This window comes from Heliangelus exortis, chromosome 2, assembly GCF_036169615.1.
Source record: "Heliangelus exortis chromosome 2, bHelExo1.hap1, whole genome shotgun sequence".
NCBI lineage: Eukaryota > Metazoa > Chordata > Aves > Apodiformes > Trochilidae > Heliangelus > Heliangelus exortis.
Window position 1 is genome coordinate 36,635,429 of NC_092423.1, and position 26,319 is coordinate 36,661,747.

Genomic DNA, 26,319 nt, shown 5'->3' on the forward strand with positions numbered 1-26,319 from the left:
CACCGTCTCTGTGAGGAAGTGCTTTCTGATATCCAATCCTCATTCAATTTGTGTTAAAGAAAATACAGCAACTTAAACATTATTTCTTACATTCCAAATAATCTTGATGATTGATTTTAAACCAATAAAATTTATATGAGAACAGAATTAAAACCATAAAAAGGGGTTAGTCATTCAACCCATGTAAAAGGAAATCTTCACTTCACTTATGTATCTTTTTTTGAACATATTAACTGCATTATTCCATCTGTCTTCATGCTCCATTTTCTTATACCTGAAGAATATTAGAACAGATTGTGTTTCCAAGCTCTTTTTTCAGTGAATAGGAGAAATCAAGAGAGGCTGCACCGAAGGTAGTTCGCACATCTTCTGGAGGAGGGCAGTGACAAGAAGGAAGTGGGATATCTCATTGGGTCAGTCTCCTGTTAGAACACCTTAAATCAGCATTAAACAGTCATGCATTCACTGGAGTGTATAGAATTTGCAACATTTTTGTGGTTTCCTTCCTTACACTTCAAGAAAGCTCATTTATGTGTTGACAAGAGACAATAGTTACGAAATGAGAGTATACACGAGAGAGAGAGACAATTGCCAAATCAGTCTCTCTGGTATCTTAATGCCATCAGCTTCTACTGAAGTCTGAAAATGTGTTACCAAATCACTCAGTTTCTTGAAAGCAGTTTTAAAAGTAAATACCATCACACAGTGTTCACCAATACAACATTAGGAAACCCCCCACACTAACAGAGCATCTAGCAAATACTTCAGAATACCGTGTTACTAAATATTCCATCTCTAAAGTTAAATAAAGTCTTCCAAATTTTATATTTCAGTAACTCTGGAATTTTCAGAATTCTTCCATCTAACTCTTACAAAACTTGATCATTGCTTTGTGACTCAACTGTTCACTTCTAAACTCAGATTTCTGTTGAGTCTGTTAACATTACTTTGCAGGTGTATATCTGTTTTTTAAAAGACTGAATATAAAGTAGGTCTTGCCTTTAGTCAAAACCAGAAATACAATATTCTAACTTTTTTAAAACACCACATGACAAGTTTCAGTCTCCACAGAATAAGAATTTTATGATGGTTCTTTCTACTTAGTCATCTGCTGATATGAAAATGAAAAATAAAGCATGGAGCAAAATAAGCCATAAGAAACATGGTGTGAGATCATGGCCTACCTTCAGAAAGTCAGTTTCCCTTTTTTTATCTTATGTGAGAATTTTTTTGTAGCTAGCATGTGTCATCAAATATATGCTGGAATCCCCAGGATGCTGGTGGTTTACCATTGAACTGGTCAGCTGCAGAGCTGACACTGTTTCAGTGTCTGTGTGATATTTGCATGGGTATACCAAAAGGAGGCAGAGGTCAGTGCTTAGTCTTTTTAGACTGTTTGCCAATCTAAATTGTTATTTTGCATAGTTTAAATGCTATGTAGAGATGTGGAAAATGTAACAGGCTATTTTGTCTGAGTTTCTAGCCATTGATTATTAATAAGTTTAATTTATCTCCACTAAAATGAAATGAAATTGCATAAATAGATATCTGATAAATAAGGACGTGTTATGCTAGAGTGAGGTTGTTAAAATCAAAAAGGAAAGGGGATTATAGTGAAAATATTTAACTCACAGATATTTGAATTTCAGTTTAACTTGTCTAACTTTGTTAGAACAGTTTAACTCAGTTCTAACTTGCAAAGAGCTGCACACCCTTCTGCTGGTGGTCTCAGGTGAGGCCAATCAGCTGATAAGGGGGCAGCATCCAGCACTAGGGAGAGGAATATATATGCCTCAGTTTTCAACAGTAAGGCAGGTTGTCCTGAGGACAGCTGGCTTCTGGAGCTTGTAGAAAGAAACAAGAATCTGAACAGCTCCCCTGTAATCCAGAAGGAAAGAGTCAGTGATCTACTGAGCTGCTTGGATCCCCACAAATCTATGGGACCAGATGGGATCCACCCAAGGGTGATGAGGGAGCTGGCAGAAGAGCTCACCAAGCCTCTCTCTATCATCTACCAACAGTCCTGGCTCACTGGGGACATCCCAGATGATTGGAAGTTGGCGAATGTCACGCCAATCCACAAAAAGGGCGGAAGGAGGACCTGGGAAATTACAGGCCCATCAGCCTGACCTCAGTGCCTGGCAAGGTTATGGAGCAGATCATCCTAGGGGCAATCACACAGCACCTACAGGATGGACAGGGGATCAGACCCAGCCAGCATGGCTTTAGGAAGGGCAGGTCCCGTCTGACCCACCTGATCTCCTTTTATGATCAGGTGGCCCGCCTGGTGGATGAGGGGAAGGCTGTGGATGTGGTCTACCTGGACTTCAGCAAAGCCTTTGACACCGTCTCCCACAGCATTCTCCTGAAAAAGCTGTCAGCCCACAGCTTGGACAGGAGCACCCTGTGCTGGGTTAGGAACTGGCTGGAGGGCCGGGCCCAGAGAGTGGTGCTGAACGGTGCTGCATCCAGTTGGCGGCCGGTCACTAGTGGTGTCCCCCCGGGGATCAGTGTTGGGCCCAGTTCTGTTTCATATCTTTATAGATGATTTAGATGAGGGGATTGAGTCCATCATCAGCAAATTTGCAGATGACACTAAGCTGGGGGGAAGTGTCGATCAGCTGGAAGGCAGGAGGGCTCTGCAGAGGGACCTGGACAGACTGGAGAGTTGGGCTGATTCCAACGGGATGAGGTTCAACAAGGCCAAGTGCCGGGTCCTGCACTTTGGCCACAACAACCCCATGGGGAGCTCCAGGCTGGGCACAGAGTGGTTGAGAGCAGCCAGGCAGAAAGGGACCTGGGAGTCTGGATTGACAGGAAGCTGAACATGAGCCAGCAGTGTGCCCAGGTGGCCAAGAAGGCCAATAGCATCCTGGCCTGTATCAGGAACAGCGTGGCCAGCAGGTCCAAGGAAGTGATTCTGCCCCTGTACTCAGCACTGGTGAGGCCACACCTTGAGTACTGTGTCCAGTTCTAGGCCCCTCAGTTCAGGAAGGAGATTGAGGTCCTGGAGGGCAACTAGACTGGTGAAGGGACTCCAGCACAAGTCCTATGAAGTGAGGCTGAGGGAACTGGGGGTGTTCAGGCTGGAGAAGAGGAGGCTCAGGGGAGACCTCATCATTCTCTACAACTCCCTGAAACGAGGTTGTAGCCAGGTGGGGGTTGGTCTCCTCCCAGGCAACTCTCAGCAAGACAAGAGGGCACGGTCTCAAGTTGTGCTGGGGGAGGTTTAGGTTGGACATTAGAAAGAATTTCTTTATGGAGAGGGTGATCAGACATTGGAATGGCTGCCCTGGGAAGTGGTGGATTCTCCATCCCTGGAGATATTTAAAAAGAGACTGGATGTGGCACTCAGTGCCATGGTCTGGTAACTGCAGCGGTAGCGGAACAAGGGTTGGACCTGATGATCTCAGAGGTCCCTTCCAACCCAGCCGATTCTATGATTCTATGATTGTGTTTGTTAAAGGCAGGTAGGTTTGTCATTCTAATGAAGATGCATTTCTTCATACCTTACTGTTGACAGGACCTCACCTACTTTTCCCATTTATTATGGTAACAGTCTACCAGATATCATATGTCACAGCCTAGTGAAGTTGTCTCTGCCTATTACTACTTTATATATAATACACATTGTTGTATTTCCTGCCTTAATTTAGGAATTATAATATGCTCTTTGACATCCCCTGTTTTATGAGAAAAAGAATAGAGTCAAGCTATTTAAAATACCTGAAAGCAATTTTAGAAACAATAGGCTATTTTCTTCCCATTATAAGTACCTTTGTGTTAACGTATGCCTTCATTTGGATGGATAACCTGAATCTCATAAAAATGGTCACACACCTTAAAACACTAGTCAGTGATGACTTAATATATATAGCTGTGTTGTGCCATGCAACTTTTTTGAAAATTACTGGTTTCATTTGATAGATACATAGGTAAATGCTAATAAGGGGAATAAAACTGCAAATTATGTGTTATGGATATCTGTATTAGTGAGAATAACAGAAATTGTAACTCCTTACCTAAAACATAAACCTGGCAAATATTGTTTTTAAAGCTAAATTGTAATCTAGGACAGGACAGTCTCCTGTATATATGTACATATAGGCACAGAGTCAAAGCGGGTTTTGGCAGAGATGCAGTAGTAAGATCAAGAAGCTGGCTTTTGACTCACAGCTGCTTTAACAGCACAGATCTTCACCACTCATCATTCAAGTTGTGTAGTATTGTGCATCCTTGTACATTAAAACTGTATTGAATACACACCTTACTTGTGATCATAGAAGTATCAGGTTGCAGAAGAGTTTTAAAAAGAAGTAGAGCTACTTGGAACCACAGCCAAATTTTTTTTTTTTTTTTTTTTTGGGGGGGGGGAATTAGTGAACTAGCACTTCTCAATTGTATTTATTTCCATACAAAGCTTTTTACTTATAAGGTTCATTGCGTAGGAAGAACAAATTTTATAAAAATGAGAGCAGCATTCACTTTGCATTATGTACTAAAGTAATTCTACCTTTGCTTTCTTGCATTTTGTTTTTGTGTTTGGGGTTGGTTTTTTTCTGTGTATTAAATTAAGGTAAAAGTCCCTCCCTGGCTGTATAGATCTGTGTGTGCCTACATAATAAAATCTACAGAAAAATCCCATAAAAGACATTGTTTCTCTTTCAAAATCAGTATTAAACTTAAGGGTTTTTCTTTGTCCAGAGCAACAGCAAGAAAATGCAACTTATGTAGTTTTATTTCTTATGTTTTACTGTGGAATTGCTGGTCTATAAGTCTAACAATTTAATGAAAGTGATTTTTTTCTTCTACAGTTGTATTTTAGGTGAAAATCTGAGTTCTAATTTCCCTTTAAAAAAAAGTACTTAAATGTTATTTGTATGTCTTTGAAAGACATAAAATTTTTCAGGTGATTGTATTTTACTTTCAAAACGAAAGCAAAGGAGTAAATTATAAAGTTTAATTATCTGTAGAAGCCAAACAAGACTGAAACTTTGTAAGAAAGAAGTTTGTATAAAATAACTGATTTCTTAGGTTTTTTCCTCCCACCTCCTCAAATGAAACGGTGTAGAGAGCAAAAAGCATTCCTTTTAACAGTAAAAAGCAGGAAAAGCAAAAGCAGGACTTGATACATGGAAAGGAGCCTTTTCATCAGCCCTAAGTTAGGGAGACTTTTCTAAGTGAGCAAAGCCTGTGATACTTAGAAAATATTTCTACCTTTCTATAGAAAACACAGCTGTAGTATTTAACCTAAGGCATCAAACAAGAATATCTTCAAGCTAATAGAACAAATACGGAATAGTTGATGTGCTGCCTGTATTTCAGTGCTTAGACATTTTTTGAGGATTTAATCACTTTCTTTAGTCTTTACCTTTTCAAAATGCAGCAGCTAGTTTGATTAAAGGTAAAAGAAAGAACCCTCAGTTTTCTTTCCATGAAGTCTATAATGCCAAGTAGATATATATATATTAAACTTCTTATAAAGCTGTAAATCTGAAATAGAAGAAGCAGCTGTTATAGTATTTACAGATTTCTACTGTAAAGTTTTGGTTTAGACTTGCAGTTTCTTTCTGTCTTCTAGAGCTTTTTTTTAATCTTATGATGGTAATATGACAACATAATTTTGAATTCTGTCAAAATTCCAATTATAGTCAAACTTACTGACTGTGTTATGAATCTTGCTAAATTCTTTATCCAGATGTGTTTTAAAAAAAACACCAGTAGTACTTATGATTGGTGAAAATTTGCAACACGCTCAGCACTTAATTTGCTAATATTTAAATTGGCAGAATATATTTTTTTAAGTAGAATGATTAACTATATAAAATGAGCAATTTTTTTCAATTGTTTATTTCTGCCATTTTTCCCAAAATTACTTAATCATATTTCCTACTTGATAAGTTTCTCTGCAGATTACCACTTGGGGTATGTGTTAGTGGTTTACCATTTGTTTCTCTGTAACAGTATCACTTCAGCTCTGAATCCAAGGAAGAAAGAGATTTACAGATGTATTAAAAAAAAATTTAAAAATCTTACATTCTCTCCGCACTAATTAATTTTCAATTGATTGGGCCAGCTATACAGAAGTGAGAACAATGACTTTATATGCAAACTGATATTAACCTGTAGATGAGGTTAATTTGATAATGAATTTATATTTTAAAAAACCACCTGAATTTTAACCTTTACAAAAAAAATATGCAATTCACAAATTACTACCATTGTAATTCATGCAAAAATATATTTCATGCAATAATAAAGCCAGCAGATCTACATTTAATTTCTTTTAAAATAATACATAATCTCTGGACAACTTTAACTGATAATAGGTATAATCTCTCACATGTTGTGTAATTTTATTAATTACATCTGTAGTAATTCCTTTGCCATATCAAAGTGGGCTCAGCTACAGGGAGTTATGCTTTGCTGCAGTAGTGATTGCCTCTTGAGCAGAACTCTAGCCTTACCAGTTCCTGACAGCTGCAAGCCAGCCTCTGGGCATCTTGCTAAATTTTCAAATGTAATTATACAGTAGACTTCCTTTAACAAATTCTGTGTTCCCAGCTATAATTATAACAGCTCTTCTTGCCTCTAGCCTGTTCCTTATCTTACAACCCACCTCCATTTCTCCCATTGCTGGCTAGTGTTATCCAGTACAGCTGATGGATCTAGAAAAGCAGAGCTTACTCTCTCTCTCCTCTCAAGGCTGATTTCATCAGTACAGAATTTCTTCTGATCCAGTGTATTGAAATGATGTGTCCCATAAAGCTGAAGATAGTTTTCTAATTTTAAGCAGAGTTGTCATTTAGCCAGGACGCTTTCATTTTGCAAATAATTTTTAATTGTTATTACAGGACATAAGGTAAGGAATTATTAAGAGAGATCCAGGGAGTGTCTGCAGAAGACAGCACAGGGAAAGGAGGCCTTCTAAGGATTTGTTTTGGTGTCGTGCAATTCAGGGTATAATTTCTTTAACTGTACTTTTTGTTCATTAGGTTTGTTCGTTTGTTCATTAGCTGTTCGTACTCCTTTTAAGGAGGACACTCATGTAACATGAAAGTAAAAATTATCAGTAATGCAGTTTTTCTTATGTGAAATGCTAAGTCATTTTAACCAAAGAACAGTAAACAGGAAAAGTTATCCACAGCTGTGCTTAATCTAGGATATGCTCATATAAAAAAATTTAAAAGCAACTACACAGTACTAATCTCCTCTCCACCTGTCTGGTAGCAAGGGAAGCTGATGTGAAGGTTTTGAATATGGGAGTCTGAAGGCAGGAGGTGAGAGAGCTTATGCTGTTGAGGACTGACAAAGGCATCTTTCTGTTTGCCTCAGTCTCTCGCTGCAGTTGGCTGTGGAAGGTGGACTGAAATTGGAGAAATGTATTCCTTGGAAGATCACAGACTACCACTTTTTACGATCTTTCCTTGTTCCTGCAGCAGAATCAAGTACTTTGATCCAACCTTTTCTTGAGTAGCTTCAGTGAGTGAAATACCCCAGCACTTCACCTACCCCTTTCTAAGAATGATAATTTGGCAGGGGGTAGACTTGGATCTCCAGAGTTTCCTTCCAGCCCTCACCATTCTATGATTCTGTGATGACCAGCACAGTAAGAGATGGAAAAAAGTGATTACCAGCTCATTACATGTATGTGCATATGTGTGCACACTCACCCACATATGCATCACATACTAGCCAACCTATTTTAGGAGATGTGTTTTTGAAAGATATCACAGAATTTAGTCTTTTGGTCTGTATTCCTCTCTGTCCATTTATTCCCTGTGTAATGTTTCATTGCTTCTCTGTTTTGTGTTCATGTCTCTTTTCTAAATGTGGCACTTCAGATCTGTCTTTATTGGATCACTTTGTTGGTTTCAGATGTTATCTCCCGATTTCCAGAAGCAGTTGGAAATCTGATCCCATCCTCTGAGGTGCTGGTAGTTTCTCCCAACACTGTATTATCTGCTGATTTTATAAGCACACTACCATTGAGTCATGGGATTGATTGTTATGAAGATACCAGATAGAAACAGATCCAAAGAGATGTCTAAAATCCATTTGAAATATATGTCCTGTTTGACAGAGCTGTTGAAATTCTCTTTTTGGGAATCAGCTACTCTCTGATTTCAGTGATTTCTGTGTCCAGCTTTTGGTATTTATGCCTACATTGCATTTTGTTATATTGGCAATGACTGTAGGACATGTTTAAAGTCTCTCTGACCTCAAGCTTTTATCGCGTCTACTGTTAACCTCTCATCATAAAGCCAGTTAACCCCTTTTCGGTGAAGTAATTCACTGAAGATGAGTTTGAATGGATCTGTATTTTTAAATTTGTCTTCTCCAATCTGGTTATTTAATACTTGGGTCTAAAACTCTTTTCAGATTGTAATGGCAGATGGAATATGTAGGTGGGACTGAACTGCTCCAATAGGACAGGAGGAGACTCACTCTCAAGAGTTGTTTGGTTGGGGGTTTTTATTCTTTTTTTTTTTTTTTTTTTTCCTCCTTTTCTACCTTTTTTTTTTTTTTTTTTTTTTTTTTTTTTTTTTTTTTTTTCTTCTCATTTTCTTTATTTATAATCTTGGAAATAATGAGACCACAAATCTAACTCTGTTATGTCTTTCTTCCTGCCTAATTTTCAGCCTTACCCTCTTCAGACTTTTGTTTCATTCTTTTGTTACTTTATTTCCTTTCCTTAGCAATGTTGTGTGTTTCTTGTATCATTGTAGCTCTCATTGATCACTGATCCAGGACATTAATGGAAACTTTTTTTGTAGAGAGACAAGGTGATAGAATGTGTAGAAGGAATTTTCTTTAGTTTTACTTGTTTTGTAACTTCAGAGAGGAACAGTTGTGTGTACCATGGGTACCATCAGAAAATTCTTTCATCACATCTGACATACTAGATGGATTTGGAGTAAACAGGTCAGTTCCAAAGGGAAAGAGGATCCAAATTTTGCTTATGAGAAGTGTAAAGACAGAGGTGATTACATGCTAAAATGACTATTCTAATATTTTGAACAGCAGATCATTAAAATGGGGTGGGGAAAAGATTGAATTAGGACATGGAAGACTCTATCCCAAATTGTTCCATCAAAATAGCTTATGAAAATCCTTCTGTCTGGAATGACTGTGACTTTGGTATTTGGTCTGATGACCCATTAATTGCCTTTTCTTGGTGTTTAATAAATTTGTGCATAACCACTTAAAAACTATCATTTATGTGTCGTTCACTTGTTCTTCTTGTAAATTGCAAGATGGAGAATTTTACAGTAAAATAAAATTATAGAACTAGGAGCAGTGGAAGCAGTGTGGGCTTTTTCCAGGTCTGTCACAGGAGCCAGGCCCTCTTGCCCACCAACAGGGAATGAGGCCAGAATGTTTATACCAATTAATATTGTCTCCTTAAAATTCAATTTTATCTTTTTTATCTTTTACCTTTCGGTTTGCTTTATAGGTCACTTAATTTTTCTCTTTTCTGTAGTATGAGTTAAGAACCAGAATATTGCTGAACATGCTAAAATAGATGTATATTTTTTTAAAGTTGGCATTTAGGCAGACAAAGAATCATGTGTAATGCTGCTGTGATAATAAATAGTATTATAATTGATTGCTGATAGAAACCCTTAAAATACATTTTTATGGTTGAAATGTACTTCGGATAAACAGTGTTCAGTTTGCCTATTAAAATAATTTACTGTATACCATGAGTTTTTTTAGTATTAAGGAAGCAGGACTTTTCCAACAACAGTAATTGGTTGACACTGCTTGACCTTAATGCAAAGCTACAGTATTTAATGAACAAACGGAGGGAATAAAGTTTTGATAAATAAGGCAATTTTCATGAAACCTTTAGAAATATTCTTGAAGTCTTTTAGTGTTAGATTGACGGTTTCTCCTTTTGTGAAAAGAATAAGTGAATAATTTAGGGCTATATTTCATGTTTTCAGATCTTCATTCTGTCATATAAATAATAGACTGTGAAATGCAGCAGCTCCTGTATTCACAGACTTAATAGACCTAAACAAGTGTGTATCTTACTCACCTTCTACCATCTTAAATACTCTTTTGTACATATGTATACCTGAGAAGCAGTGCAGAAGTAGGACATTCCTATACTCTTTTCAATTACCAAATCCCATGTTTTACAGATGTCACATACTCTTATTTTAAACAAACTGCTCTTAAAATACTTTCAGTACAGCCTATTGTCAGTTTCAGTATTTTCAGTTTTTAATTCTGGTACAGAGAATGGACTTGTAAAAAAAAACAACCAAAACCCAACAACAATAAAAAAAAACCACCAAAACAAACCCAAAGAACGCACCAACAAACAGAAAAAAACAGCCTTCTCAATCTTGATTCTTCTTTTCTTGAGAAGAGAATCATATGTATGTACATACATATGTAAAATAGTTGGAATATCAGTATAATTTATATGATTTGCTACATTTATTCTCAGCTATGTAATTTCTTTTTGAGGAAGAACAGAGGAAAGCAAAATTAAGGTTTTTTCTTTTATTTATTTCCACTCTCCCCTTTGTTAAGTTGCTTTAATGTATGTTGAAGGGATAGTGAAGTAAGACTTACTGGAAAAAAGTGGCAAAGCTCTGGAATTCTTTAATATTCTAAATGTATCAAGCAGGAGCATAGCTTTAGGACTAGTGGAAACATAAAGACTCCCTTGGAAAGTATGTACTACTGTGCCTATTTTGTTGCCTGCAAAATGCATCTTTCCTAAATTCTTTCTGTTTGGAATTTTAATTCAAATTTTTATTTTATTTGTGATACCTACTTCCTTCAACATTGGGTTATCCAAGTTGTTAGGAATATCTGAAAAATTAAGAAGAGCTCTTTATTCATATTTCGAAGACTATTTTCTTTAAATAAAGTTTGAGAAGTCTGGCTGATGGTCTGTCTTTGCCATGATGTTAAATTATGTAGGGCCCATGTAGGTTCCAGAAATGTCTTTCAGGCAAAGTGAGCAGTCTGCATGAGCATCAAGTTTGCTAAAATATAGGAAGTTTCTTTCCTGTTTTTGCTTACTGATACTGTCAAGTTCGTGTATTCAAGTTACTATCTCTCTTACTTTTCAAGGAAAACCAATCTATTTATCCTAGGTCATATTATACAAACCTGAATATAATCCTGTATTCTCTTTTTCTCTTTTGAAATTATTTCAGTAACTTATTCATATGGTTTGGTTTTTGTTTTTTGTTCCCCCACCCCCTCACATTCTTAATAGCCATTGTAAGTCTGTCTTGATTTCATCTAGCCCAAAAGTGTAAGTGGGGAGACATGCTTTTTCCATTTTCCATACTCTATGCAACTGGTTTATAACTCAGAGAACATGAATGCAGGGATAGAGACCATTCTATTGTGGAACTTACTGCAAACCAGTATCTCAACTGTGTGAATGATGTGCAAATCATTGCGCTGTACTGGTATGAAATACACCATCATCACCTCTGTTCTCAGAACTTACACAGAGTAGTATTTTTCATTCCTTTTGCAACATAAGCATTATTTAAGCCATTGGCTGGGGATATTTCTGTTGTTTCGCTAAGAATTTACAGGCATTTTATGTTAAATATATTGATCTTTCTAAGCAAACCAACCAGTCACTGACTGGATCCAGCTGAGACTGAATTGACTTGTGGTATCTGAGCAATACATTTGGTATTACTTATTGTTACTTTAATACAAGACTGTAGTCTCACTCTAGTAAGTCCTCTGCAAATATGTGTATTCACTGTTCTTTATTTGAAGGCTTTGTTTTGTTTAAGGCGAAAATGCAGGAAGCAGGGTATAAAAAGCAAAGGAAAAAAATAGAAAAGTAGAATAGCTAGGAAATGCAGTGGAGATACTTTGCTAATTGCTTTATATAAATGATGCTGATATTTGGTCAGTATGGCTTTTTTTTTGCTTAATTTGTTAACACCTATAGAAATTAGAAAAAGCATTAGTTATGACAAATGTACTATGTAATCTGAAAATTGTATTTTGTCACATGTTTTAGTCACAAAATGTACTTGAAATCAATTGTCCAAACATTCACTTAACGTATTAATAAGTAATACAGGAATAATCTAAGCCCTCTTGAATTAGATATATTACATGTTGTTACAAAATCTAATGCCAGGCTTAATAACTCAAAGTATGCTCTAGAATAAAAAATGTATTTAAATGCTAGTATATTTCAACTAGGATGCTAATCCAAATTAAAATTCCCACACCACTATTTAGCTGCAACTGTTTAACATACTGATGTGTAGGCAACTGTATAAAGTTTATTTTCTTAAAAAGAAGTCCTAAAATTTATTCCTTTAAATTGAGTGTGTTTTCCATAGTTTATTTCTAAATGCAGTTTAATTTGTTTTGACAACAGTGGATGAGATTACAGGCAGTGTTTGCTACTTGCTTTCAAAATCTGTGTCTTCAATGACTTTTTTTTTTTTTTAAAAAATATCTATGTGGTTGTTTTCTTAGGTTTTCTGATGAAAACACTGTGGAAACAGAGAAAAGTAGCAGCTTTTCAAACTGGGAAGATTCTGTTTCTAATTCAGCACTATTAGCTTTGCATAGTTTTAGCAGGGCAAAATATTTCAAAATAGCAGTGTGTCCCATCCTCATGTGAATAAAGTTTAATTATCTCTCTTTAGCTGAAAGATTCTCCATAAAATTGTTTCAACTGATATTTTTTTTTTTTTTTTTTTTTCAAATTTCTGGGTTTACAAATGCTTTTTCAAACAGGTAAAACAGAGTTGATAAAAAGTAGCTGATCAGTTGCTGGAATTTGATTTGTTGTTTTTTTTCTTAGATCCACAGCCTTGAACATTTTTAGAGTGCTTATAACCAGCTGTAGTGAGCTATTGAATTCTTCAAAACCTTTAATTTGCCTATTAATAACTAATTAATCACTGTCTACAAAATACATCTAATAATACCAAGTTACTGAAATTCTTCTTTGAAATACACCTTTTTAAGAAGTTCATTCACAGGAGGAGGAATTTAAAATAATACTGAGACATAGCCAAGATTTGCAGATTGATACAAATTTCATGTTGAATACTGAAGAAGTCTTCATAATGTTCAAGTTATTAGAGTTGTCTCTCTACCATACTGTCGTCTTAAAAATAAGTAAAATGAACCACATGTACTTATCTTGCATGTTGTTTCCATTTCTCCTGTTTCCTGATTATATGAAATACTTATTTAACTTGAAAAAAAAAAACCAAACTAGTTTCAGTCACTGGACTTTTTGTTCTATGGAAGTTTCCAGGAGAAATTCAGTGCCTTAGGTCACTTGAACCCGTTAGGTCAAACTAAAAATGAAAAATGTTTTTAGCATTGTTTCATCAAGCATCTTTATTCTCCATCCAAAGGTAGATTTCCTGAAGTCTGGTACCAGGACTACGACTCCAGTTTCTGCATTGCTGCTGGTGGCTGAGCCTTATCCCAACAGCACTTGAGTGTTGGATGTGCAGAGAACATAATTCTAAGGACAACTGTCTCCTTTCTGTTTGAGCACCTGCTATTATGTGAGTTCATTTTTCTATGTTGTTTTTATTTTATTTTTTTTTTAAAAAGTGTTTGTCTCATTTTCATCAATGTCATAGTTAAAAATTTGCATTAAAAAAAAAAAAAAAGGATTTGTGATGTCTTTCCTGTAGCTGTCAAAAAATTGCTTTAAAAAAAAAAAAGAAATTTTGTTACTTTACAAACATAGGTGCTTTTCTCCCCACTTAAAGTAGTAAAGTTTTAAAGGACAAGTGAAAATATTGACTGCAGTATTTGGTTTTAAAAGTGATGGATAAGTGTATTGAAGTCTGCTTTCCACAGGGCTGGTGAAACAGGGCATCAGTGGGAGCTTTTCTTTGCTTTCTCCCATAATATGCTTTAAGTCCTGACCTGGAGGGGCAATTTACTATCTAATTCAAACTTCTCCTTACATTAACAACATGGCAGTGTTTAGTAATGATACAGTGTTTGCTGTTAAGGACTTGCCAATTTTGCCTTAAATAGCTAGATTATATTACCTCAATTTGCCATGTTCCCTCTGTTTAGTTTGGAATTACCTTGCAAATGTTAAGGTGATACTCTTGAATTCTAGAAAGGAATTAGGAAGTTGAAATGCAAGCAATGTAGGTATGAAGTACTAGTGTTGCTCTACAGAAAAACACCAGTTCAGGGATTAAAGGCCAGGAAACTCATTTTAATAGGAACAATTCTTTGCTTTTATTGGCTTCTGGCAGTGACTTTTGTTATCTGTCCTCTGTACTGCTCTGGATAATTTTAAAACCCTTGATGATGTGATTTTTTAAGACATATGTGTGTTTGTGGTTTTTTATGTATAGTTTCTGTATCTTTTAGATGTATTTAGTTTTTTCCAGTGTTGCAATAAAGTACAGAACACTACGCAGTACATTAAAGAAATAGAGCCTATGCATCAAAACAATTTTCATGCCTCACTCAATTCTTAATGTAAATTAGTAGGAACATTGGTTATCCATTTGAGAAATTGAGTTGGTATAAAAATAAAAATGCACTTATGGTGTGTGGTGCTTTGTGTATCATCTTGGGAGTGTTTTGCTGTTTATCTGTCACTTGCATTAGAAAAAGCAGTCACTGGCTGCAGGTGATATTAAAAATTAAAGGTTAACCTCAATTTCTTTACTGACCAGACGTGGGGCAGAAAGTTCTTCTGGATGTGTGCCTGAATTTTGGAACTGTCAAAAAGAGTTGAAGAGTAAAGACTTACGCTTTTGGTGGCTCAGTCTTTTTGTGTGTATGTGTGTGCTTATACAATTTCACTGTTTCATTTTTAGACTACTTATATTAGGTTATATCAAGATTATTTTTCATTGAATCCAACTGCATGAAATTTAAAAAATACATGATAATGCTGTACTAAATAATTATAGTGAACTCATTGTGCTTATATGCATAATTTGGGAAATGTGTTTTTATTTTGCTACTTACAAAAATAAGCAGCTACTTACTACTTATTTTGCTACTTACAAAAATAGCTTTTTTTCCTTCTATTGCTAGAGGATATATGTCTTTCTAAAACTTAGTTATTTTTGTTGAAAATGGCTATAGCAGTTTTTTAATATTCTGGTTAGCTGAATGTACATTTAATATAAGGCAAGCTTCATAAATTCATGAACAAGCCTAGGAGATTTTCTTTAAGCATTAAGGCATTTCTCAAAGTTGGCTTCTACTCCACAGTGAATTCAGAGTGAGCCATATCTGGTACTGTAATGCTTCTCCCCTCCTTTCTCACTCGAGGAGTTGGAGGCAGCACACAGCCCAGTGAGGAAGACTTGCTTCAGGCAGCAGGGGTTTCCCTGTAACCTGCCAGATATCTTTCACTTCCAAAGTAGGCATTATGCTTGTTCAGTGGTGGACCACACTATGGCCAGGGGCAGGTCTTGATATCTGAGATGCAGACGTGGAGCTGTGGCTGCTGCTCTTACCTTCCCATTGATCTCTTCATTTTACTTGCCCATGCAGTAATGTAGCATGCCTATAATAAGTGATCTGCTGCTGCTTGTTGGCTGCTGAGTGTAAATGAGGTGGGAAGAAAAGAAAAATGGAACTGCTTGCTCTGTCTTCATGATTAAAATAAACAGCCAAAATGCACCTCTTTTTTTCCCCATCCCGCATTTGCTGAATTTCTCCTGTCCTTGGCTGTTTTTCCTCTTTAAGCTCTTCTTAGGAAAACAAGAAAATAGAAATTTCATTTAGGATAGAAATGTACATTGCTTTAGAAAAGAACATTTTAACTGACATTTTTGAGGAACCCTAGTATTTCAGACATGTGCATAATTGTTTTAAAATTGCTTGCTTCATAGGGAGTTTGATGCAGTTGTTTCATGACTTGTATGCTGTAGATTTTTCAGAGTTTGAATCAAATCATGTTAAGAATTCTTTGGCAGGAAAGTGATAATGCTCATTTCATGTGTTTTACCTGTTTCTAATTTCTTAAACCTCTGTTTAAGACCCATAACTTCTCTGAAGAAAAAATATTTCTAATGCCAGTCATTTCTTTTCTTGTATTTCGCTCATATTGAAATTATTCCAGTCTACTCCAACACTGGAGTTTTACTTAATACTTACCAATTTCTTCTGTTTCAGATTTTTTTTTTTCATGTTGACATAATAATGAAACTGGTCAAACAAGTTTCACTACTGAAATAAGTTATAAAGAAAACGAAGTACCATATGGCTTTGAACATAATTCCTTCGACTTCAAAAGTAATTAAATCCATTATAATAGTTGATAATTGTTGGCTTGTAGCCTGGCTCTAAAGTCTCCATTTTAGGTTTATGAAACATCAGGAAACATGAACTGTGTTTTTCAGAGGAAGTATCTCAGATAACTAAATACTGCAAAAAGTGGTTATAATTTGAAATGCAGTACTTTGTAAATAGAAATCTTTACAGGATTTTGGTTTTTCTTACAGGCTCTAGAATAGGTGGCATTTTGTTTTGTCAGTTCCTTTAAGTTCATAAACTTCTACGTCAGTCAAAAAAGCACTATCTGGTGACTTGCAGTCATGTTACAGATGGCATCTTTTCTTAAACATTACAATAATCTGTGGCTTGTGGAGCAACTAAATTACCCATTTGTTGCACTGTTATGCAGCTCATAGAGGTCATTGCACATCTGTATTTTAAGTCTTAAAAAAACTCTCCTTTTATTGCTGTTTTTACAGTGTGGGTGGGTCCACACACCTATCTTTAATTGATGGCTGTACTGAAGAAGTTATTATAGAGAGAAAAAGAGAGAGAGATCCTTTAGCCAAGGGCTTTTTTCTCAGGTATAGCAAAACTTGCAGGACACACAGCTTCAACAGATGGAAGAACAGGTCCAGGATCAAGGATTATTTTGCAAAGCACTAAAAACAAGTTATATCAGTTCCCCAAAAAGGTACATAGTATCACCTCAGGATTAGTAATTCCCATGCCTTTACTTGCAGTAGCTCTTACATTGTTCTGGTGAGAAGTCCTAGGGTGTGTTATTAGCCCATTCTCTTCAGACATCCTTTCTTCTCCCTTGGTACCATGTCAGGATTTATCCACTTGGTTACCTGGCCCTCACTTGACAAAACTGGTCCTGATTCACATTCTTTTTAGTTCAACTTGCCTCTGGCAGTGGTCTCTGTCTTCTGCATCTTCCTTGCCTCTGCTCCCTGGCAGGCTGCTCCCTTTGCCTCCTGAGCCTCTGCTTGGACAGTGGAGCCCCAGCCAGGTCTGGTAGAGCTTTTTTTTAATTCACTGTACTTGGTGCCTGCTTTGTAGTTTTTCATTTCAACCAGGAAAGCAGCCCCACTACTTGGAAATCAGAGTACTAGGGGGCACCTTACTGACTACTTGATGAGGTCCTGAAAGAATGATAGAGAGGGACATTTTGCCATGTCCTGTAGGGATAGGACAAAGGGTTTTGAACTAAAAGAGGGTATAAGGTATAAGAGGGTATAGGAGGTAAAAGATGAGGTATAAGGAAGACATTCTGTATGATACTAGTGGTGAGGCACTGGAACAGGTTGCCCAGAGAAGTTGTGGATGACCCATCCCTGGAAGTTATCAAGGCAGTTTGGATGGGGCTTTGAGCAGCCTGATATAGCAGAAGATGTCCCCTTTGCCCCTGGCAGACGAGTTGGACTTAGGTGATCTTAAGAGGTCCTTTCCAATCCAAATGAGCCTATGATTCTACCTGAGGACAGCATCTTTTTGTTTTGTGACCTGCTTAGTGTTATGTTTGTCTCTTATATACTTTTCATTATATGCTGTCTCTTCTGCAGTTTGTTGACCAACTTTTCCAGAAGCATTGTGGTGGTGTCAAGTTGTATTGCTTGAACCTGGTCAGAAGATTTATTCCCGTTTTGGTTTGGGGTTTCTGGTTTGGTGTTTTTTCAGTATGAGGCAACTGCTAACTTAGATGATCCTAAATGCTGATCACAATTATGAAAGTATTAATGAATGTTGTTCTTAAAGAAGATTGTAATGCATTTTGGTGCCTTGACCTCTTAAAAAGTCAAAAAAAGAGGTGCAAGTGATCCTCTTACCATAGATGTGACTATCACAGGCAGTTTTCTCAAAGATGTTCATGGTTGCAATAATGTTTCTGTAAAATTTTAAGGAAAAAAAGTATTTTTATAAATTGAAAAAAAAAAAATAGAGACAGTGATGACCAAATGCCCACTCATTTAAGACCCTCTACAGACTGCTAAGTGCTTTTTATTTCATTAATTACACATTTCTGTAAGGTAATAGGAGCCACTGTGGTCAGAAGTTATTCTTTATTATCAGTGCTCTGTAGCATTTGAAGCTTGGGACTTGCCTTACTTCTTCTTTAAGGGGTTTGTGGATCAGCTGCAAGAATTTCTCTATTATAAATGTTGTTCAAAATTTGTCTTGATACTTTAATCTAGATTATTTTAAAATCCCAGAAATATACTCTGAAGTGGGATCCAAGATGGAGCCAAGAAAAAGTTGTCATTCTCACATAACTGTATTTGGCAAAAGGAAGAGGGGAGCAGAAGGGACAAAAGGAAGAAAATGCTCATCTCTTTAGGTGAATGTATTCTTACCATAAAATGGAATAACAAAATGCAGATGAAGACACTTTTGCTTGGAGACATTCATACCATCTGACAGGAAAGTGAATTTAATGAATTTAAGATCCAGAAGCAACAGTATTCTTCTCTGAGTAAGTGGTAGAGAGACCTTAATTATCCACTGCTCTTGAAAGCACAGATTATACTTAGTTTCTTTTTTGGTCATCTAGATGAAGATTGTGAAAGATAAGGAAAATAAAGGAGTACTTTCTGAATTTTCATACTATTACTGAGTTTTCTTATTATTTCAAATACTTGAAACAAACAGGAATTTAGTGAAGGTTTTGGGTTTTTATTTTTTAAAAAAACCAGTAAAGTCACAGAGGATCTTCTGTTGGATTTTGGCTTGAAAGCTTTTAAAAAGATCTTTACTTTCTAAATGTAAGTTTTGACAAAAGCAAGGGAAATTAATGAAATGCTGAAGTTGTGAATCAGTAGTTATTTCTTGTCAGGATTTAGTGCTCCAGTTGAGGATATTTTATATTGTGAAACTTTGCCCTAGACAAATAGTGATCAATTAGTTATATATCTATATACATTTAATGTGTTAAATGCATTTTGATGAATGAAGTATAACTTTTGAATGAATTTGTGGTTATTTTTTTGTGCATAAAGATTTGTAATATATTGAGAAGAAACACTCATATTTTCATTTATTTCAATATTTAGGGGTTTTACTAGAGACATTTTCAAAAAACATCTTTTTCTCCAAAAATATTTCAAAGATAATGTATTGTAACTATCATTAAAAGTAGGAAGTTCAGCAAACCAAAAGAGGAAAGGTCTAATATTCAGCAAGTTTTTAATTACTGATCTGGATTTGATTTTACACTACACAGGAATCTGCCTCATGCTCCTATCAGGCTACCAGTGCAGCTTTTGTAACATACCAGATAGTAATTTTGTGATGTACTGCTTTATTGAATATATGATTAAAGGACAAACTTAAAATGCAAGAGCTTGAAACACAGAAGAATTAGTGTGCAGACTTCTTTGAAGACTTGTGGTAAAAGCTGTGTAGAAGACTTTACCGGTATTGAAATAATTTTTGGTATCTTGTTTATTGTGACCATTTTATTTTTTTTAATTGAGGTCGAGGCTAGTTTAAAATGCCAAATTTTCTTTTCTGAAGGTTTTGCTGTTAAGAGTCCCACAGAATAACTGCCCCTTTTCACAGTATTTGTAGGCTGCTGAGGAGAAGGAATTCCTGTTTGGGACCCATCATTTGCATTGGTGCAGAAGAAATACCCTTACTGACTTCCATTACACCAAGCATTCAGCAGAAAATCAGGAAAGTCAGTACTTGACACAGAAAATAAGTTGGTTCAAGTAATTGTGATACTTAGTGGAGGAGATATTTTGATGGTTTGAGTCACTGTCCGAGTCCATATATTATTCACTTGCCAAATTGGAACATGAAGTTTAAGGCTGGTTTGTTTTTTTTTTTCTAATTTCTTTTAAATTCATTTTTATTACATGGTACAAAGCTAAGAGTGGCCAGAAAAATCACTGTTCTTAGAAGAGTTTATCTTTGCATGTGTACACGGTTTATGCATTTCAAGGTGAGTCTTCTAATGACTACACGTTGAATAACAAACAGCAGTATACATAAACAGCAGTGTCATTGTACATGGGACTGATTTTTTTGAGTCAGATTAACATGTTGTAAAATTGAAGGAAATACTTACTTGACCATCACAGAAAAATCCTGACAAAGTATTTGTAGAAATAGTGATTTTGTATGTAAGTGTATATATGTTAAGATAGTTGAATGTTTCTTCTTAACCAAGAAGTTCTTTTCCTACTCTGGAAATCTTTAAAAATTATTCTAGCCATTTGGTGGAGCAATAGCTTAGTTAATGAAAATTAATATTTTTGAGTTTTTCATTCTTGTGTAACATCTGTAAACAAGTTCCCAAATTCTACATGTGATTCTGTAACTAACACAGTGTTTCCATGGCATTTTGTCACTGAATAGAAAAAAAATATTATTTATAAAATGAGGAAAAAACCTCAGTTTCATCAGCAATACAGTTGTTTGATTTTGGTGGGGCTAAAGTATAAACCATCAATATGAAATTTGGGTTTCGTAACGTTCTTACAAACCCCTCTGTTATATGCACTTGGAAGGAGCATTGAGGTGTAATCCAGCACCTTGTCTTTACAGAGGTAAGATAAATTTAGCAACACAGCATTTTTTTCCCTGTGCAGATTTGCACCTCTCTGATTACAGCACTTAATCTCTTAATTTTTCGTTGGTGTTTTCTCTCCAGGTAATGTACATAGGAAGTTAATGATGAAAGAGTAGTAAAGTATTCATTGAAACTAAGAATTACAGTATTTGCAAATGTAAAATCATAATTTACATAAATGTTATAGTCAAGAACATTATGAATGTAAATATGCCTTCATCTATTCTTAGTCTTATAATGCCATTCATTGTCCAGTGGGAGATGAAAAGTGATGTTGAGGCTGCTGTTTAACCTATTATAGGAGCCTAAAAAAAAGAAATAGCCTTGGTATAAATATGAGGTGGGAAAAGAGTATTCATCTCCATTAAGTGACATAAAAACCATAGTAAGAGTAACAGGCAGGTGGGTGTGCATTAAGCAGTGAAATCCCTAAATTTGGTCTCTAATTATAAACACAAGGACAATTGCCTCCCACATACTTAAACCGTTATGGGTCTTTCAGACAGAAAATATGCTTCATGGTTCTTCAGGCACAAAATATGTATTTTCTTTTGCAGTCTTTTTCATCTCATACATGATTCCTTCTACCCTCCTACTAAGTGAGGGCCTAATACTAAAAAGGTGAGTTTGTCTTCCTTGGTGAGATTAGTTTTTAGGTGTTATTCTAGATTTCGTGAGTTATAATGCTGAGGAAGTCCTACCCATTTTATGGTTCCATGAGCAGATGATGCATCATTATATTCAGATTATTTGGGGCACTTACTTTAGCTTTGATTTTTGTTTAATTTAAAATTCATGTTAGTTTTACATAGACCTGTAGGTGACCAGTGGTTGATTAATCTATTGCACCACATAGGTCACGCTTTCTTTTTTTCTCACTGCTGTATTCTTGTAGAGATAGATAATATACTTGCACTCCTTCCTAAAATTATTTTTGTGTCACATTAGATGAATTAATTGTTTTCATATTGGCAAAAACTATGGCAAACTGGCAAAAACTATGATCCATGGAATCATAAATGAGACCAGAGCTGGTCTGTAAAACTGTCTTTTAAAGTTAATTGTGCATTGAAGCTTTGCAATGTCTTTAAACTGTTTTGAGTGCAGGAGAGATTATTTTGCTTATTTTGCCTTTCCATATTTGACATGAGGTTAAACTGAATAATTTTATCAGTTTATTTTTTAATCAATGTCATTACTTCACCTTTCGCTTGCTATTTAAGATACAAATGGGGAGCAAATTTTGTTCCTCTCTGGAAGTGTTTATGCACAGGTTGGACAGGACTTTGAGCAACCTGGTCTAGTGGGAGCTCTCCTGGCCCATGACAGGAGGATTGAAACCAGATGATCTTTAAGGTCCCTTCCAACCCAGACCATTCTCTGGTTATGTCCCTACCTAGCCTAATGTAATAATTAAGTTATATATCTAGACTAAATTTATCTGATACAGTTTTTCAGTAATTGTGTCTTACTGTCATTTTCTTTGCTCAATTAGAGAGCAACTATTACCTCTTTTCCACATGCAGCAAATGTTAAATCTCAGATAACCTCTGATCTTACCTCTCTCTCTTCTAATAACATGATTTTCCTGATTGCAATTCTTGTAACTCCTTTTTGGGACTTTTAAATTTCAACTTGCTTTTAAATTAAAGATAGTGGGCCTAGTTGTGGCATTCTAGTGATGCCATATGTGCAGATAATTTCAGGTCCTTAGTAGTACCATATATTTCCCCGTAAAGCACTCAGGGACTGTTTTTAGCTTCTCAGCTAGAGCAACACAGAAAGAGCAAAAAGAAAGCATTTGGTTATTTATTGTGACATGTAAGTTCTTTATGGATTCACCACTTTCTAGGATGTAATCTTCCATTTTATGTGGGCTGGCTTGTATGTTCTTAAGATAAATAAATGAAAATAATATAATTTCTACTTTGAGATTTACTTAATTTATGCAGCTTATTGGAAGGATTTTTACTTATTTTGGTTGTCATACAGCTTCAGCTTTTCCCATAACAGTGGAGAGTCAGTCACCAGGTTTTATGTGTATTTTTTGTGATTGATATTTTAAAAGAGGCAATAAAGGGGACTTCACAAAGCATTAGAGCATTAATACAGCACAAAGAAGCTTATAATGTGTTTAGCTTTTGCTGATACCTAATGATACAGCAAGAAAAGCACTCTTCTACAAGGCTGCTTTTAAGATCCAAGAGAACCAGAGGTATTGTTAAGAATAACACATAGCATATCTTGGATTAATTTTTTTTTTTAAATTTCCTTTAGCAGTAGAAGCACAAAAATCCTTTCTTAATCTTTTTCTTTCTTTTAGGTATGCTGCTTATTTAGCTTTTAGTAACTTGTAATTTAAGATCACAGTTATTAGGTGTATTTCTGAATTTTATATATCGCTCCCAGATGCTACAGTATTAGTTTTTATCACTGCATATTTTATGAAATGTCAGCCTTCTGTTGGCTGTTCACACAGCATTGTTAGTGATCAAAGCCACAACATAAAGGAGAGGAATCTAAACAGTTGGCTTATCTTTGTCCTTCACTGTGACACAATACCATAAAATTACTTTACTTTATAAAAGGGAAGCAAAGCTTCATGTAACACACTCTGAAAAGGTTAACTTTTAGTTAGGCTCAACCAAATAAATAAACTCGTATCATGGTATTTTGCACAAGGAAAGTAAAGTTGGCAATAATATCTTTTCATTTGGAAAAAGTTTTAATCTTAAAGCAAAAAGGTTTTTGCTTTTTTTTTTTTTAATATTAAAATGCTATTATAAATCTATCTATTAAAACTTTTTGAAACTGAAGAAATGCCTCTTAGAGTAGGGTGTGTTCTGGAGCTTCTCTGGGATGCATTGCTGTATCATTTGAAGACTGATAATTGGGAAGATAATAGGCCATTGCACCATTGCAATCACCATTGCAAAAACTGCTGGTGATTTTCAAGTGAATTTGGCTTCTATTTTGTTTTTTCATGTGTGAGATTATTTTGAGTTTATCTAAATTTCTGGTGAAAAACACCAGGAAAAACACCAACCAGCCCTAATTTTTCTGCTTACCTAAGTCGGTTGTGTGTCAGAACTGAAGAAATTAAGTAGGAAAAAGTCTACCAGCTCTGGATATATTCTATAGGAATAAAAATCTTGAGTGATTTTGATCAGCTGTTGTGTATGCCCTGCACAGCAGTTGGTTCAATCAATTTTATGTTTTGGGATGGTGTTATTAAAACGAGCTGCTGCTTTCAATAAATCATTGTAAAGATACCAGTTTCATATGTGGGTTTTGGGTACCTAGAGCTTACCAGTGCATTCTCTCAACACATACTTACTTAAGTCTGCTCACAGAGAGGCTGGGCTGAATTAGTGACCCCCTTACAAAGTGGAGTATTTATCAGGACAGGACAGAACATGGAAAACAAAAGACAGGCTGATATTGTGATAGTGGTGGAGAAAGTGAAAGAGCAAAAAGAAGTCTTTTGTGTTGTGGAGGTCAAAGGTGGGCATCATAAGGTCTGGACATTATCTCTTTAAAAGATGATGATGCACTCAGCTTGGTAGAATTTGTTTGTGTTTGTCTTTCCATCTGCTGGTATCATACTTTTTAGTAACTTGTATGCATGTGGTATCTCACAGAATGTGACTGTATTTTAGTAGACACTTCAGAAGCTTTGAACAAAGTAACAGTGGTATTTTTCTATGTGGCTTTGTGATCAACGTGGCCATATTCACCCATTTTTACTTAAAATCTTGCACTGAAAGAGATTGTTCCTATGTCAAAGGTTTATTGTCAAAGGTATTCAAAGGTTTACTTCTTTCTTCATGTTCTTTAAAAATACAATGGGTAGAAAACAGACTTCTGTCAAATGAGCTAAGGTTGAAGATGTTCAGTATATCAGAAGCATTATTTTCAGTTAATTAATTTTGAAAAGCTGAAACTGGGAAAACAAAGATTTCTGGCAATAATAATAAGTTAATCCATCAGTCACCTGACAGTAGTGTGCTCAGTGCAAGTCATCCTTCCTGAGTGAATGTGGCATCACAGAATCAGTGTCTCTTTCTCCTTCTCCTCAACCTCTTTACCAGCATCATGAAGTTAATGATCCCTTCCCTGCCCCTTCACAGCTGAAAGGGCCAAACATTCAAAGCTACAGACCTATTCCCTATCTTTTTCAGATAAGGCTCTGTTCTGATTTATTGAAGAACTAGGTTTCCTACTGTATATTTGCATCCGCTGGTTGCCTGAGGTGAATTTTATGTAGGTCTTGTATGCAGCAGGATTCTGGTTCGCTGAGGAAGGCAGAAAAATCTCCAACTTGACTTGGCTGTGATGAAGGATTTGGAGTCACCAGAATGAGTGGAATTCTTACAGCAAGTGTCTTGTCCACAGCAGGATGAGCTGTGCTCCCAAGAAAGATGTACCAGGTTGAATAAGCAGCCCATTGGGTGCTTGAGAATCAGCATGCCAAATATGTTGGCACTTTTCCTGCATGTCTGTATGAAATTTAGATGACATGGAGAGGCAGAAGGCAGAAAGGGATGAACACAATCTCTAAAGACAGTGAAGTGATTTTTCTTTTGCTGATCTTAGTACCTTTAGCAGAAGTGTCAAGGCTGTAGTTGGAGGGTAAACATTTTTGTTCAGGGCACCTTTTTATTTGTACATCTAAGACTGCTTCAAACAATTGCTGAGATAAACAGACACTAAATGCACTTGAAGAGCTGGAAACATAAAAGCTTATCAAAGCATGTTCCTATATCTTTACACTGGTGAATCTCTGATTCCCTGACCAACCAGTCATGCATTCATTTAAATGCAGAGCTTTCACATATCAGTTTGCAGCCCTAATATACATTAGTTGCACGGTGACCAACAGTCAAGCTAAGTCTTCATGAAAAGTAATACATAGCTTGAAAGATGTGGTACTTTTTTCTGTTCTTGGTGCTCTATGGTGCACAGTTTCAGTCTTTTGTGAAGAGGTTGTAAAAAGATGGGATGGTAGCTATTTTTTTAATATGCTGGATATAATCAAGGTTGCTTGGTGCCTTTTAACGTGATATTCCTGAATCTCAATATGCACTACCACAAATGATACACTTTGGAAACTTAATTTCACACACTATATATGTGTGTATGCTCAAAATATTTTGTGGAGTCATTTTGTAGAGCTTGTAGACAGTGCCAGTATCAGCAAACCCAATGTTTTTTCAGCCATTCATTAATGTACAGTTATCCTCAAATCTCTAACCTGAGGGTTATAAATGTAACAGAGAAAATAGAGTCAAATTCATAGTCATAAATTACTTAATAAGATACAAATTTTTAGTTTGGACTTAATTCCCTGTTGATAAGAGCTGTGTTTCTGAAATGTATCTATATTGGTTTGTGCAAGGGGTGTGGGATGTAGCAGTCAGATTGCTGTCCTGGGCTGCAGAGAGCTTGACAAAGGTGAGGACTGCTTATGAACAAAATTATCTACAAGTGATTTTCTACTG

General features: G+C 35.8%; 1 protein-coding gene across 7 annotated transcripts in view; it reads left to right on the forward strand.

The window, feature by feature from the left end:
• The window catches only part of TBC1D5 (TBC1 domain family member 5), a 311,133-nt gene that overhangs the window by 48,018 nt on the left and 236,796 nt on the right, over positions 1-26,319 (forward strand). For 3 of the 7 annotated variants that reach the window (XM_071735550.1, XM_071735552.1, XM_071735555.1), the window contains exon 1: positions 13,386-13,541. The exons of the other annotated variants lie outside the window; for them this stretch is intronic. The gene's annotated coding sequence lies outside the window, so the exon portion shown is untranslated. Of the gene's footprint in view, positions 1-13,385; positions 13,542-26,319 lie in introns of those variants that run through there. 7 annotated transcript variants of the gene reach the window in all.